General features: G+C 40.8%; 1 long non-coding RNA gene across 2 annotated transcripts; it reads right to left on the reverse strand.

Moving 5' to 3' along the window:
- Positions 1 to 8,258: 8,258 nt before the first annotated feature.
- On the reverse strand, positions 8,259 to 14,757 carry LOC310845813. 2 transcript variants are annotated; one of them, XR_014564968.1, is made up of 6 exons: positions 14,605 to 14,757; positions 13,572 to 13,718; positions 11,005 to 11,087; positions 10,034 to 10,197; positions 9,388 to 9,451; positions 8,260 to 8,397 (listed from the first exon to the last, which is right to left on the reverse strand). It is a non-coding gene; the product is annotated as an uncharacterized lncRNA (long non-coding RNA). The 2 variants fall into 2 exon arrangements; XR_014564967.1 differs by lacking the exon at positions 9,388 to 9,451 and having other exon boundaries at positions 8,259 to 8,397.
- Positions 14,758 to 17,766: the final 3,009 nt, after the last annotated feature.

Here is a 17,766-nt window from a genome sequence, read left to right on the forward strand (position 1 = left end):
GTACATTTCTCCTTATATGCCCCAAAAGAACAGGATTTAAAGAACAAGATTCTTGTATTTATCTCCAACTGTTGACTTGTGTTGAGTAGTGAATATTCAGCTGATTAGAAAAGCAACATAGCCGAATCTGATATTTCCTTTTGTCCTTCTGCTTCCAATATCAAGAAGAAGGAGAAGAATGTATGGGTTTTATATCAGAACACCTGGATCAATACTGAGTAATAAAACAAATCACAATATATTCTGACAGCATACTCTAACAGAACATCATGCCCTCTTAGCCTTCACACTTAGATGCATCGTAGGGAGAAGGAGTAAAGCAAAGAAAGCATATTCCATTTTATTTTTTTGCAAATAAAATGTACTAATTGTCTTGATCCCAGTGTTAATCAAAGGAGGGGAACACTAATGTATGAATATGGATCTAAGGAATGGCATATCATTAAGCCAGGTTTGAGTGGTTTGCATGAATAATGGGCTGTAATTGCAAGCATATTTAATTTCTCTAATATTGAATCTAAAAGCTCTAAGGAGATACACTGCATGAAGTGTGTGTGTGTGTGTGTGTGTGTGAGAGAGAGAGAGAGAGAGAGAGAGAGAGAGAAGATTGCTCTTTGATCTAAAGAGAGACAACAAGGAAGTTTAATGTTTAATCATTGCCTCCTATAGTAGGCAATAGTCTGGAAACCTGGATATTGATCTGCTCCATTTAACTCTAAATTATTGCACAATAATTTAAAGCAGAGCTGGGGGATTTGTGGCCTTACAGATATTGTCTCCAACCATTGGTCATGCTGGCTAGGGTTCACGAGAGCTGGACTCCAACAACGTCTGGAGGACCACAGGTGCCCCAACCTTAATTTAAAGTAACTTTTTGAATGTTGTAAAACCTTGTTGTTCTTCTGTCTCTTGTGTTTTCCCCAACAACACATTGAAGTGAACTACAGGTTCCTACCAAGCGCAGTCTTAGGCTATAGGAAGGTCCTATGCATCCATACTGTTTTTGTAAACCTATGGGATATTTTGGCTTTTTAAGGCAGGGATGGGGAACCTGTGATCCTGCAGATGTTGTTGTATTCCAGATCCCATCAACCTCAGCCAGCCTGGCCAAAGATGAGGGATGGGAGTCCAGCAACATATAGAGGGCCAAGGGCCCCCAACCTTGGTTTATGCAATAGTGATATATTCTACTGCCAGTGTGGTGTAGTGGTTAAGAGCTGTAGTCTCATAATCTGGGGAAGCGGGTTCGCATCTCTGCTCCTCCACATGCAGCTGCTGGTTGACCTTGGGCCAGTCACACTTCTCTGAAGTCTCTCAACCCCACTCACCTCACAGAGTGTTTGTTGTGGGGGAGGAAGGGAAAGGAGATTGTTAGCCGCTTTGAGACTCCTTCGGGTAGTGATAAAGCGGGATATCAAATCCAAACTCCTCCAACTCCTCCTCCTCCTCCTCCTCCTCCTCTTCTTCTTCTTCTTCTTCTTCTTCTTTTGTGAATTAGGTTACTAGTTGTTTTTAGCATTATTGTTATTGCTGCAGCTGCTTTTGCTACTATTACCATTGTGACTCAACCCCACACCCCCAATGTGTGGTATATAAATATTATGGAAGGAATAAAGAAAGCAGCCACAATTCGAGATGATTCAAGTTTAGACCATAGTGCTGTAGGGTTTCTTTTAACCATTTCCTCCAGCACTGTTATTTAAATGAAAATTGCCCCCCTTTACGTGATGCTGAAGTACTGATCTAATTCTTATAATCTAACCCACTCTTACGATTGCTATTTGCTAAAATGTGAAGAGTCAGGAACTCTAATCATAAGGGTATAGCTGATATTGTGTAGAGTTCCACACAGAAGCAGGACTTCCACTTCTCCTCTCCCATGTGCCAACAAAATTTTCACTTAAGGGTCTCCCAACCCTTTGGAACAGATTTTGGGCATGCACTGGGAGTTGAAAAGGGATGTTCCATTGTGCAAGTGGAAGTCTCTTGCATGAGCAGAGATGTTGATTCGTCTTGTTCAGGCACAGGCAAACTCGGCCCTCCAGATGTTTGGGGACTACAACTCCCATCATCCCTGACCACTGGTCCTGTTAGCTAGGGATGATAGGAGTTGTAGTCCCAAAACACCTGGAGGGCCGAGTTTGCCTGTGCCTGGTCTTGTTAAACAATCATCTCATGTAGGGAAGAAGAGAGTTTGGATTTGATATCCCGCTTTATCACTACCCGAAGGAGTCTTAAAGCGGCTAACAATCTCCTTTCCCTTCCTCCCCCACAACAAACACTCTGTGAGGTGAGGCTGAGAGACTTCAAAGAAGTGTGACTAGCCCAAGGTAACCCAGCAGCTGCGTGTGGAGGAGCGGGGACACGAACCCGGTTCCTCAGATTACAAGTCTAACCACTTCATCATACATAGGGTTGCTGTATTTTATGAAGTTAACATCTGGACAAATTTTTGGGGGGAGATCACCAGAGAAGTTCCTAACCTTTTTTGGGGAGATTGCCAGACAAGTTCTTGAGCTTTTTGAGGGCAGCTCCACTCACTGCCATTCACAACCACCAATTGCCATTATCTACCAATCGCACGACAGGCAAGAGGTGGGCCCTTGGTGGTTGCACCCAGGTCTCTTGTCAGGAGGACCTGCCACTGCTGCCTCTAGTGCTCCCAGCCCTTCCACTACTCACAAACTCTTTCCATGCAGGAAAGAGAAGCAGTGACGGTGGCGGCTTCCTTAGCAGCCACTGCCACCCAGAGCTGGAAATAAATAAATACCCCCCAAAGTCGGATATTCCGATAAAATGCAAAAAAAATAAATCCCCCCAGATGGGGGTGCAGGCCCCCCCAAATAGGACATGTCCAGGATTTTCTGGACGTATGGCAACCTTCAGGGCTTCCTGGGCACCTCCCTGTGTCCATGCATCACACCAAACACAGTGAAACAGTTTCTTCACATTATGTGCTACATTCAACAACCACAGAAAATTCCACTATTGAGAAAGGAATTTTCAACATAAAAAATGAAAACAAATGGGTTGGACAAATGACATTTGTCTAACCCATTCACGAACGAGTGGATAATAGCCTTTCATATTAGATTATCCTGCATTATTCTCTCATTTTTTAAAAAAAGAAAAAAACACACTCAAATTTCTGGCATTTGGCAAATATAATCTATGATCTTGGAGAAATCTAATTTTCTAGATTAGTGAATCACATCTCATATTGCAGATTGGAAAAGTGTTTATTATTTTAATACTGTAACATAAAAACAATATGACTAGTACTGATATTTCTGTCAGGTCAGCATTTAAGTAACATTAGCACTAATATGGGTAATTGTAATTTATATACAATTTCTGAACATAGTGTGCATATTTAATCAGTGTTTTGTGTCCTCTCCAGAAATGAAGGGGAATACTTATCAACAACTGATATTATCAGGCTTCAAATTACGGAAAGTAAACCTTTAGATCTTAAAAATGAATTTGGTTTTTGCTTGTCCCCTTATAAAGTGGCTTGCAGAGCAGTAGATGGATTATGTGCCTTTGAAAGAAACATTGATTTATTCATTTTTTAAAGCATGGATTATTAAGCAAATCTAAGCTTCCCCCACCCCCATTCTTAATATGTTTTCAAAGTTGACTAGCTGTTGGTTGCTGCTTTTCACAGCAGTTTGCAACAAAAACTGCTGATTTGTGTTTGTGAATCTTTTTGTGCATGTAGAGGCAGAGCATACCCCTCCCCTGATGGCTTTCCCCTTTTCCCGAAACAGGACAGAGAACTGAAATAAAATATCCTGTAATAAAAATTACCTAAAGTCATTTGCGTGGACAGGCGGAGTCCCCAGATCCCGCGCGGTCCCCCCCCCAAGTGAGAATTCCCAGGTAAGATCCTCCCTCTATTGTGTGGGCAGGTAATCCCTCCCCTACCTGGCCTGGTCTCCTTGGCAACGCTTCCCCCAGGTGGGATTGGACAACTGACTGAGGTAGGCGGAGACCTCCAGGTATCCCACCTGAGGGAAGGCAAAGCCAAGCCTATGCTGTTGGAGCCGCTCCAGATCTAGGGGCTGCACGCGTCCACACAAAGGGCACCCCCCGTTTTAAGCGGGGAGCGGTCATAGACCACTATCTTACCTAACCTGGTGATGGAGGGGAGATGGAATGTTTGCATCAGTTTTGCTTACTGATAGTTCTGTGCATAGAAATGGGAATGGTAGCATGGCTAGTTTGCATGGGTATATTTTCTGCACCTGCACAAAATCGCAAGAACCCTAAGCAATTAATGAATCCAGGTGTGTAGCAGACATCCTGTGAGTGTCTGTGTGATATCGATTGAGAAGATACCTGCATCAGATGCACACCCACACTACAGTGTACATTTTAATGTAATCCAGATATGCACAACTCTCCATTCTGCAGGCCATAAATTGGTATGCTCATACAGGCGGCAAACATTTTGCACACCTCCAAATGACCCCCAGCTGCCGATGCATGATGTCACACGCACTACGGCAGGTGTGTGCGTGTGATGTCACACGCACTACATGCAGGCATGCGTGTGTGACATGGCATGTACATGTTGCTGTGGCAGGCATCCACAATCCTGGGGACAAGATCGCACCACTTTTAAGGAGCAAGCCTCACTGATGAAACTTGCGGGTCTTGTTTCTACATAACCAAGCATAAAATTAACCTGTAAATACACAGTTTCCTGAAATAGTAGTCATTCACTACATGCTATGGCACAGCATGTCCTAGAACAAGTGGCAATAGTTGATAAAATGCATCTGGTAAGTTCAGGTGATCCTGTTTGTCTTGGCTCAGGTCCCTCAGCATCTTGATTTTCTGTCAGCTTTGTTGCAAATAAGTGCTCGTATTTCACATTAAGCCTCAGAGTCCTTATATAGAGGAAGAATCTGTTTAACTTTGAGACATTCAAAGCTACTCCTTTGTTTTCACTTCCAAGCAAACAGATGGGAGAATATTATGTCCTGAATCCTGGATGGGGGGGGTGAGGGAGCAGGGGAGCTGCCCCTCTGTTGTATCTCCAGAGAGGCTATACCTAAAATAATACATTGATTTTGTCACTTAGCTACAACAGATGCACCACGAAGAGTTTGATTATTATTAATTTATTATTCTGGCATTTAAATTATGCAAAATAAGCCTTTAGCATCTATTTGTTACTTCCAGTCCAATTATTCCAATTATTCTTGACTCTGGGTGCTAGTTTTAGATCTGCTGTTATTACCTGCCCCCCCCCCCCACTCATTCTGTCGGGACAGATTCTGATGAGATGGAAGCATTTCATACAAGGACCTACATTGCCTATTACAATGGAAAATTAAATATAATTTGAAGGGCAGCTTGCTATAGACCAGGGGGAAACAACATGCTGCACTCAAGATGTTATTGAACTACAATGACCATCAGCTCCAATCAACATGGTCATCCTATAGTACAGGTCAATTCAGTGGCTTAGCAAGGTCAGGTGGTACCCGGTGTGGAAAATTTATTGGCATCCCTCCCCCTCACATGGAAATTATTAAAAGAAGGAAAAATGAGATACTTACAGTTGCAAGTGTTATTTCCTGGTTTATTTACTTAACATTGTGAGCATAAGCACTTAAAACCTTTTTTTTTTTTTTTGGCTATGGGAATTTCTTATGAATGAGTTTTTTTACTTAATTTTGCTACAGTGGTACCTTGGGTTACAGACGCTTCATGTTACAGACTCCGCTAACCCAGAAATAGTACCTCGGGTTAAGAACTTTGCTTCAGGATGAGAACAGAAATTGTGCTCTGGCGGCGCGACGACAGCGGGAGGCCCCATTAGCTAAAGTGGTGCTTCACGTTAAAGACTCTCCTCCCTTGAAGAGAGGGGAGTGGTTGTGGGCAGGAGCCCGCGCTCCACCCCTAGCAGGGGGCGTTAGCCCCCTGCCTCCCCCACTCACCTGGCTGGCACCTAAACCAACCAGGTGCCTCCGAGGGGGCGTTTACAGCAGCCTTTTGCTGCGGCGCCAGGTCCTCCTCGGCCTCATTCTTCTCTCCGTCGTCTCGAGTGCGGACTTGTTGTGGAACATAAAAAGAGACTTGGATGCGTTTGCTGCCTTGTGTCCCAGAACAACGGTGTTCTGGTCCTCCTTCCTGAAGAGAATTTTTTGGCGTGGTGTGCAGAACTGTATGGCCATTGAAAAAACCAGGAAACTCGTAAATCAGGCAGTGGCCCGTTGGGTGCGCTTCATGAATGGCCGAGTCATTTATCATGACCGTATCCGGATCGGCGACCAGGCCTTATACCGGAATGACGGGGTGCATCTCTCAGACCAGGGGAATGACATTTGGCTAGATAGTGTCATCAACAGCATTTGGGATTGGTTACAGCTGTGAGGGTATTGGCGGTGAGCCTTTTTCGGCTCGGGTGGCGGTTAGGCATTGGAATAATGTGTTGTGGTGTGTCGAAGGGCTAGGTGTGGCCATCGCCTGTGCCTTCAATTTTGGGGTATTCCGTTAAAGGAATCTGGTGGTTGTGTACTCTGTCCGATGCCTGCTTGGCGGGAGGCCATGGCACGACCCTCGGTGACATCAGGGGAGAGCCTATAGTTGGATTAGCATCAACAGGCTCCACCTATTGGTGAATAAACCCCCTTGTTTTAGACATCCAATGACTAAGCCAATACCTTTTCACTGCTATAATCAATAAAGTTGTGGCCTTTTCTTGCCCATTAACCTTATATCACGTGTCCTTGCGCATTCATTCCACATTGCGGGGGTCGGGTCCTCGAACCACAAGAACAGTTTCCAGTTGAGAACGGACCTCCGGAATGAATTAAGTACTTAACCCGAGGTACCACTGTATTTCGCAGCTTTGGCTTAACATACAAATACAAACAAATATTATGCATCATAACATTTACGTTACTTACCAAACTCAATTATCATAGAAAAGAGGATGATCACAATGAATCAATGAACTAAAAAATGTAACAAAAATTAATTCAGCACAGCACTTATAAGCTTCAGTAATAATGCACAACTAACCCCACAGAATGACATGGGATGACTGACCGGTATGGCAGCGGATAGGATTGGTTGCGGGTTGAGTGATGATGAGTCACTGGTTGTTTATGTCTCGCTCAAGTACAAACTGCAGAGACAGACTTCGGCAGAAAGAAACACACTCCCCTCTTCCTTGTCCATACACTCTCCACTACACAGCGTGGAGTTCAGCCGCATTCCGCTGTGTTTGTTGACTGAAATAAAAAGTTCCAATATTTATTATGTTAAGGTTGAGGTTAATTAATTGTCAGATGAAGTTATTAAACTCGTTTTAAATAATATTTTTTATTTTAAAAAGTGTCGTGAGCCGATTTTTTAAAAAAATATTTTGCCATTTTGTTACCCACCTCAGTGATGATACCCAGGGCAAACCACACCCCCTTCCTATGCCACTGGGTCAATTGTTAAGATCCTTTCCCATGGTTGTATGAAAGGGCTCAGAAGTTATGTTTGAGCCATCAAAATTCTGGATTATTTCATTCCATTGACTTTGCTCAGGCCCGTATAAAAAAATACAGCACAAAGTGATGCGTACAATTTTGTCGAAAGCATTTTGGTCATGTAGGTTGGCTTAATGCAACATGAACTTCACATCAGTCCATTAGCGCACAGTCCTGAAAAGTATTAATGCATAGCTACCAGCAATGTCAAAATCCTTTATAAAAAGTATATTAATATTGTAGCTGTGAATGTCACCACTGTCTGAATAAAAGCCCATTTTCTTGTCACATTGACCCTACTGCGGGATGGTCCTATTGTGAACATAAAGAGATGGATATTGAAGACAATATTTTAATGAGTCAGAGACTGCAGTAAATGGTCCAATTTTAAAATCTGATAATCAAGGAGTAGAAGTAGTGGCATTCACTGGACAATTTTCTATAATCATTACATCAGCTATGAGACTAAAGCTATTGCTTGCTAGATGATCAAATTCAGTACGATCAAACTCAGGAGGAAAATTAGAATCAGATTTTTCCATAGTATAATTGGATAAAGGTGATGGATGTAATTTCACTTATTTCATAAAATCAGATTCTCGCATATAGCTGCACGTTATTGTAAGATCATGTTATTGTACGCCTACCATATAATTATGTGCTGCTTTGTTCTCCTACCCATAAAACAAACCAGCTTTTCAGTGGCATACGAGGTATATCAAATAGAAGTGAATAGATTCAGTAGGGTACAAATATTTTATTTCCATGTTCTTATATAACAGATGTTTGTGCATTCCTGAGGGTTGATCATGGAGACTTGAATCTGCAGTGCAACTTGAGCATCAACAGAAAAGCTGTCTTGGTAAGGTCCTTTGATGCCCACAATCTGATATCCACTTACCTAGGAGTAAACAATGAGAAAGAAGCACTGGCAAGGAAATAAGTATGTGTAGATGAAATCTGCAGTTGACATAAAGTCGCTAACATACAGAAAAACAGCAAAGAGTAGGTGATACTCTCCCATGCTTATCCTGTTGCCCTGGTTACACAATATAAGCAGTTCGTGCAGAGATTTCCCTGTCTCTGTAACCCTTGGTTCCTTTTCACTACAGCAGTAGGGTAGTGTTAGGTAGAATCTACATACATATAAAAACGCTGTGAAAATGCTTTTTAAAAATGCTTTGAAAAATACATTGAATTTGGCATAGCTCAGTGTCGCCATCTAGTGTGACATTTGTATATTGCACATTACAACACATTTAAAATGTTTTATTTGCAGATGTGTAGCTTCATTCTTTGACTCTGGGGTACACCTTATGTGCAATACTACACTAGCCCTCCTGCATTCCTAGCCCTCCTACTGAATTTGGAGGGTCTCCTGCTCATTCTACTGAGAGGAGTATTGGACCTCTGCCCTGTCAGCAAAACTGGTTTCTGTTGTAATGCCAAGCAACCTGCAACACTGCACAAGTCCCATTGCACCAACGTGTATATATTGGGGTCTAGAACAAACCACAGAGCCTGCCAATCCCGCTCCTTCTCTGGCCAGGGCCTTCTTCTAGTAAGCAATCTGTGGGCATGCTGCAGCAGTCACCAAATCACTAATACGGTTTTCAGTACACAATCTGAAAAATATATAACACTTTCTTCTGTAATAACAATCACTGAGGTCCCCCCCCCCCATTTCTGCTTCAGTTCAGTAGGGACAACCAGAAAGATATGTAATATTTAATTGCTTTTTAGAGAGGATACAGGAAACCAATAGTGATAAAGATCATTTTGAACTAGGTCAGACAGCTTGAGCTGCGGTACAATTACATGCCATTTTTGGAAAGAGATCTCTTTCTCATACTCTCCTGCTGTTAATGATTCTGGAAATATTACCACACACCTGCACACCAATTCTTCTTTCTCTTTATTCATTTGAAGTTTTCTGTGTTTTCTTCGAGTAGGTACTGCATGAAGACAACATTACTTTGAGGCTGCTATTTCTAGAACTTCAGCCATTGGTTGTCAGATGTCATATGCTGTGGGGCAGAAGAGAACCCCTATCTAGATTTTCACTGTGTAAAGGGAGATAGTGCAGTCACAGTAACAGGCTCCACATGCACATGTCCAGTCTCCAAGCAACGCTTGAAATGGTTGCAGAGTGGCCTACCTGCTCATGTGTTTCCTGTGAATAGACACCGGAACAATGCAGTGTGTTGATTCAGTCATTCCCATGCATATGTGTAAGTTGCTATACAATGCACAGAAGGAGTGTGCAATTATTTCAGAGTAAGGTTACCAGACATCCCCATTTCCTGGGGACAGCCCCCGGATTTATAAATCAGTCCCCATACAAAATCCATTGAAGTTGAAAAATTAAACTGAACGGGGTCCATCTTCCTTCATTACAAAACAAATGCCCAGAGAATGAATGGATGTGATGGAGACTCCCACTGACACCCATTTCTGTAGTTTGGGTGGGTGGCTAGCCTCTCCCTGGCGCCGGCTGAACTCATATGGCTGTTCCTGACAGTTTCCATTTTACTTACCCAGAACTGTCAAGACGTTACATCCTGCTGAGGCATTGTGGAGAGGAGAAGGGAATTGCAGTTTCCAGTGTGGAATTGCTGTTTTCTACGGCAGTTGCTCTGTGTCCAGGAACATCCAGGAAGTCAGTCAAACAAGATGTAGTGGTGGCCAACAACCTGGATGGCTTTAAAACAGGATTAGACAATTTATTTATTTTTTTGGGGGGGGAATTATTAACAATTTCAACATAACAAATTATCCAAACAAATCATCTTCCTTGTCCCCCCCATTTCCCCCTCCCCCTCCCCAACAAACCCTCCCTCCCTCCTATGACTTCCCTCAGCTCCTCTCTCTGATTTCCCTTCTAGTTAACTTCTGCATATTATATATATTTTTTATAATAATTTTTATTAAAGTTTTAAACAATAACTTCTGCATATTATAAAACTCTATACATCCTTATCTATCTTCTATGTTATCACTCAATAAGTTTGTGTATGTTTATTCAAAACCTGCCAGGGAAGGATTAGACAAATTCATGAAGATCAAGGCTATCAATGACTACTTTACACAATGTCTATGTTCTTCATCCAGGGTCTTTTATTTTTTATTTATTGGTTTTATTTAAGCATTTTCACATTTTAAATTCACCAGTACACTTTCATATAAAATATTGCAATGTGGTATACAACCTAAAAGTACATTGTGAGTCAGTCAAGATACAAAGGTGGATTTCCCTCATCGTTGTAACTTTGAAGCATTCTGTCTCCTCATACCTAGGGGTGGGGGTGGGGAGGGGAATGCAGCGTGAAATAAATCTATGAATACTCTGTACACAATAATTCCCAGGACATTTGCTCACTCAAGCAGTCTTGAGATGCCATGTAGCTAATATTTGCGAAAACTGAATGAGTCAGAACAAGTCAGGATTATCCTGGTTTCAGAAAACATGTTTTCACAATAATACTCTAGATTAACAACTATATATTACCTGTTTCATCCTGAAAGTGGCAACTTGACAATATTGTTTACAATTGGGACCATTCTTTACCACCTCGGTTCAAGAATTGTGTTCTGTGGGAAATTATAGGGGATTATATAGCAAATAGATATGTGACCCAGTGCCTGTAGATTAATGGGAATTGCTGTTAGATGTGAGTGACACAGCCAAGTTACTTCCCAGAACACTTTTGCCAGACATCATTTTAGAAACCCTGTGTCATCCTTTTCAACCTTCAGAGTACTTTTAGTTAAAATGTGTCAGAGAACAAGTGCAGTGTACATCTTTGATGTTTCCTGAGCAAAGTTTGACTTTCCAAGGCACAGACTCTTTCAGTCTTTTACATTTTGGTAGATGAGTTGTGACCATCTAGCCAATTTTGCAAAAGCGATGAATTCTTTTTCCAAAAGACGTTCTGCACTGTTTGCCTGCTTTGGGACAATGCCTTAATTAATACTCCAGAGGACTGTTAAGCCTTATGAAGATATGAGGCTTTCCATGCCATGAAGAACTATGGTGCTCTCTGCAGCTGTTAGTCATGTAAAATTGCCTGCAGGTGATTTACCCTTGTACATCCAATTCAAATTTTAAAAGCGTTAATTGACATTCCCATGTGTACTGAAAAGATCTTTAAACACTAGGCTGGTGCAGTTAGGCTGCTTGTTGATAAAACGTTACGCAACTGTTTTCTTCAAGATGGGCTTCCGAAATTAGCCACTTGTCAATTTTATGTGCCTATATAATTTGTTCATAAAAATTTAGTAATTAAGTTTATATAATACCATAGCTACCTACTGGGTACAATACTTCCTACATTTGAAGCTGTTGAGCTTGTAAGATAAACAGCTGCCCTTCCCAGCTTCTTATCATTGTAAAATGTGAGTGAGGGCTTCTCCAGATGGCCTGTTTCCTTTTCCTTTAAAAAATGATTTTATTTCCTTTTGCAATATATAATACAAAAGAACTGTTACAAGCATCGTATAGCCTCTTTCTTGAGCATTCATCCTGATCTGCTTGCACAAAGCTTATACAGAGGTCAGACTATGTCTGGTATTTATTATGCATTTGTTCCGACTTTTTGCAGAGTGATAATACAACATGAGCAAGTGCACTGATTTGCTTGGGCAGTGCTTATGCCTCTTCCTATTAACCATTCATTTATTCTACACTTTTCAGTGCACTTTCCCCATCACTTTCCCAACTAGAAAAAAATTGGGTTGCTCATACTATGGCAACAGAACATTTCAATCCACTTTAATTGCATAAACCTAAATTTCTAGAATGCACTTGAATCCCTCCTTTAAAAAAAAAAACAGTCTGGAAGTGACCAGAGACAGAACTCAGGTTTGGAGTTGAACTTCAGTGATATCTCTAATTTATATATTTTAATGTTTTGAGTTGCTTCTGATAAAGTTATATTAAGCTCATTAAGAGATTCTATCTGGTTAATAGAAGGATGCTTGTGTTCTCAAAAGTATGAAATAATGGATTATTGTGGTCAGGATAAATCATTAAAAACACTGTGATAGGGCAAGTTTGTCACAAACATGTACAATCCTATACATGTCTACTCAGAGGTAAGCTCCCCTGTGTGCAATGGGACTTTGTCCTATGTAAGTGGGTACAGAATTGCTACCTACAGTAAAGAGGCAATTTAAGACTAGACATTTGCATTTCTCTAGGGGACCAAAGTACCTTTTGATTAATAGCAGATGTGATTCTTTGGGCATGTTCTACAAATACAAGGTAAGTAGCCTAATTTTCCTTTTGCAAGTACTCTGTATGGAGAACATGTCTCGTTGAGCAGATATGGAGAATCTGGACACAATTATTTAAGAAAAGGGTGATATAACACATCGGCTTATCAGAACAAAGAATTCTAGGAAGTAAGAATGTGTCTTCCATTCATACCACTCTTAACATCTCTTACAATAATTTAAGTGTGGCCTTTGGTTTCTCCATTTCCTTTGAGCAACAGTTAGAAGTAACTTACAGTGTTTGAGTGGTTTGTGTGTGTCAGAATAGCATACCAATTTAAATTTTTGTGGACACTCCAGGTACAATCCTGTACTCACCACAGAGATAACAAAAGAAGCTTAAGATGCAGTCAAGACATCTCCAGCACACTGGTGAATACCCTTCCTTCCCTCCAACCCACTGCCTTTAAGGTCCATCTACAAGATTTCATTTTCTTAGAGTTTACCACTGAATTTCCATCTTAAATAGTGCATCCAGAGATAAGTATATTGACAAAATGAGATAATATAACCAGCAGAGCTGATTAGAGAAAGTGGTTTGTTTTTTTAAAGACTTTAAAGATTCCAACATCTTGCAACCTTTTGATGACCTTTAGAGAAATAACACAAGTTTCAAAATATCAGAAGTGTCATAATTTTGAGCGTTTCAAATCCTTCAGCATTCACCAGCATCCATTACTGACACTGTTGAAATGATAAGGCAGAGAGCTGATGTTTCCATTAAATGCAACATTATTTTTAAAATAAAGGTTTTGATTTTTTTAAACTTATTGGGATATAATAAAGAGATCCAAGACTTGCCTCCTATTACTTTTGTAGATTTTGAAGTGCCTGATAGAGTGGAAAAGACTCTGGATAAATACAGATTTCAGGGAACTAATTTAGTAAGATATTTCAACTCCAGGCTGTCTGCTACACAGCCAGCCTCCTTATTGGTCCAAGAAAGTGCTGCGAACACATTGGGAATGTACATGGAAGTTTTTAATTCTATTGTGATTTATTGGGGGTGTGAGTTTCACCCCCTGTGAATTATTTTTCCTAGTGACACTCTTAAGACTAACCTTTTGAACTTGCCACTCCCTTTTCAAATTTATTCCACCATGTGACCCTCCAAACCCATCCTGCAGGTGAATATGTGAAAATCTTCATGCAGTATTGTAACCTCCCTGCCGCTACAAACTATAATCTGAGGACTGGAGAACTATTCCAATGAAATAGAACATGATATCCCTAATCTCTTCCTAAAACCACTCACAGGGAACCATCATTAGATCAATTTTGGACAATACACAGTTATTCAAATAAATAATAAATATAATAGTCATAGTTAGGGATGGTGAGGAATCTGGTTCACTTCATGTTTTGGAGCAAACCTACCCATTTCACCTCCCTCAGATCCATGTGTGATCAGATCTATCGGTTAAGCCAACAATCAACATGGACGGGTCCCTGCTATACTTATGAGGTGGTCTGAAGGCTGCTTTTCCCAATTTCAAAAACATTTGACTGCAGCTTAAAGCAGCTCTTTAATGTCTGCACAGAAACAAAAAAAAACTGTTCTAAAATGCACCCCTATATGTGCTAATGTGCAGTCCCATCCTGGGGGAATTCGACAGAGAAAAAAGATGGCTGCTCTCATGTACCCCATATGGGAGCAACCATCTCTGTATCTGTACAACGTTCCTCAGGGCTGGCCCAACATGTTTCAGCACTTGAGCCAAACCACAAAATGGTGCCTTCCAGGGAAGAAGGGATGAGTGAAGATGTACATTAGGAACAAGGGGGGCAGTGAATAAAGGTCTACATCAGGAGCAAGGAGCCAAATCAAATCAACCTTATATGACGGTTGAAGTGGGAATCAAAGGCCATGGCAGGAGGGGAGGGGCCTACTCTGAAAACATGCCAAGCAGATGCACAGCCCAGGAGACCCTGGAAGGAAGTCCCTGCCATTTCCCCCTAGAAGTGGGAAGAGACCAGCAGCGCCTCCTATTCACCAAGATGCTGCTGTAGAGATGGCAGATCTGGTCTTCAAGGAGTGTGACACAACTGTCACTGCTACCATGGCAGCACCAGCAGCAGCAGCAGCAGCAGGTGATGCATTCCTTGGAATCTGGATCTGATGCCCCTGTGGATCCTGGTGCCCAAGGCATTCAGCTCACCTTGCCTCATGTGGGAATGGGCAGCCCTGATGTTCTAGGTACTATTTCAAGCTCAGTCTTCAAGCATGGTGGGCTTCATCATTTGTTTGTTTCCAGCTTTTGGCTTGCACTCTGTTTCATTCTACAATGTTCATGTTGTATGGAAGCCTTGCCATTAAGTGCTTTATCATTCCAATTATTAGTGTTGGTTACAAAGAAAGGAAATGTCAACAGGTTTTTAGTAGTCTTCAGGAGATCGTATTTATTAGAACAATAATTCATTATATTTTTATTGTTTGAGAGAATATATGATGTCAGGAAAGCAAACCTGGAACAGACATTAATTATAAATATACTGGGTTTCCAGTGTATGAGATGCCACTCACTTTGTTGTAATCAATGTTTACATAATTAAGCATCCAGCCTTCATAACCTCCATTGTAATAATCATAGAATTGTAGGCTTGGAAGGATCACTTGACAGCTACGCAGTAGACTCTGGTGTGGATAAGCCATTATGCTACAGTTAAACTATGCAATAAATAATAATCTTTTAATATTTTAAATAATAAGTATCATTTTGGATTGCAATGGGAGGGTGGCAGCAGCCACTCACTGTGAAGAAACAGTGCTTGAATCAGAAAAAATATCACCTTTGACCTGAAAACATGGGGATAGAGGAGTGGAATTCCAACTCCACACCCACAGTCTACAAAACGTTGAATTTTGGTCACATAACTAAAGATGAAAAGATATAATTCGGGAAAGCTCTTCAGACAAGCAGTAACTCACTCCTATATGTTTTTATTGTACAAAGCTAGTTACTACTACTACTACTACTACTACTACTACTATATTGTTACTCGCCAACCAGGCAGGTGCTATTATTTTCTTCTCAGTGACTGCACATATCCTCATTTATTGGTATTGTGCATTTGTGTGGTCTAGATGCCTCAGGCTGGCTCTTGACCCCTGCTGCTCTATGACATGTGTATTTTAAATCAGAAAGATGAGAGTATCATTAAGGTTGGTTTTACTGTATTAACCTGTCTGCTGACCTTATTATTAAAATCCTGTCTGGCCAATACTTCGGCTCACTTTAAACAGAATGTAACTTTTTCTTTTTTTAAAAGTGTGTTAAAAGATAGCCAGCCAGCTAGATGCGCAATTTAATTTCTTTATAACTGGAGGGTAAACGAAATTGCAGCTCTGAAATATTTGATGCTAAATGAGTTGTGAATAGAAGTCTTGAATATATCCTCACATAAAATGGAAGCAATTCCTTTCCTTTAAATACACACACACAAACACACACACACAGAGAGAGAGATAGAGAGAGAGAGAGCGCAAATTCAGATGTATCTCTCATTATGCATATCTGTGCACAGTAGAGAACAGATCACACCATCAGCCCCTTTTGGTCTGTTTGCATATTCAGGCATGGGTTGCATTTGCACATCATGGTAAACCATAGTTAATGGTTTCTGAATGTGCAGATGGTTCTTACTTGGTTCATCCCCTAGTGTGAGTTGGAACAATAACTCCAATCCCTAGCCTATCTCTACGTTCAGCCCAGGGCTGATGTTTTATTTCACTCCAAACCATGTAAAGCCATTGGCTTACCAATCACGGTTTGTCTGAATGAAACAAACCTGACATTGGGACTTAATGGTAAGCCAGGGATTGTGGTGTGTTGCTCCCACTCATCCTAGGAGAGGAATGAAAGAGTTTCCCCCAGGTTCACAGCAAACAATTTACTCCACTGTGTGACTTTGTCCATTCAACTACAGCTCTTCTATATATTAATGTTCTTTCATCATATTTAGTGTTTTTACAACCAGAATTTGTTCACACAACCACAGAGACTTGTGCAGAATAGGGATGTGGAACATTCCCAAACAAGTTTTGTTACTACTACTACTACTACTACTACTACTACTAGCACTATTTATTTATTTATTTATTTATTTCCCATCCAATCTGGCTGGGTTTCCCCAGCCACTCTGGGCAGCTTCCAGCAAAATATTAAAATACAATAATTCATCAAATATTAAAAGCTTCCCTAAACAGGAATGCCTTCAGATATATTCTAAAGGTCAGATAGTTGTTTATTTCTTTGACATCTGGTAGGAGGGCATTCCACAGGGCAGGCGCCACTGTTTCTGTGCTGCCTTTCATTTAAACGGCTCAAGGTGGTCAAAAAATACATTAAAAGTATATTAAAATCTCCTTAAAGGAGAAATGAAATAGCAGTCAATGTTAAACCAAAGCTGACATATGAAGTTACTATGGTCAAATAGTGTCAATGTTAAGTCTTACCAAGACTGTTTTCCCAACGGAAAAACCTATATATTGGTTTATGCTTCATTTTAGACAAAATATGGTGACAACAAAGGCAAAAGCTGGTATGAACTGGGAAGAGGGATACCTCACTGAAGACTATTCCTTTACTCACAGTTCAGAATCTATGTGGCTCAATGCTCTTCTCTGCTTTGTGAGCTGGCAATTTCTGTGTGCATACAGCCAGCCTGCATAAACTTAATGCAGTTGTTGTTGTTGTTATTGTTGTTGTTGTGTTCTGTGTCGTAAAAGATGGAAGAGGTGTGGGAACAGGCTTTTAAAACTAGTTTGGTCTGTGTTAACTGCAAGAAAAAGGAATATTGTTGATTTGACACTTATTTTTTCAGCATACTATTACCCTGTGTTCTTCTTGTTTGTAACCAACACAAGACATTTGGGCATTCTTGAGCAAAACTGTCATTTATACATCCTCAGGGAGCATATGAATTTCAATCTGTATTTTATTGGCTCATTACTTAAAACTCATTTTGAAGGCATTTTGCAGCCTGTGATGCATTC

This window comes from Podarcis gaigeae, assembly GCF_964106915.1.
Source record: "Podarcis gaigeae genome assembly, chromosome: 5".
NCBI lineage: Eukaryota > Metazoa > Chordata > Lepidosauria > Squamata > Lacertidae > Podarcis > Podarcis gaigeae.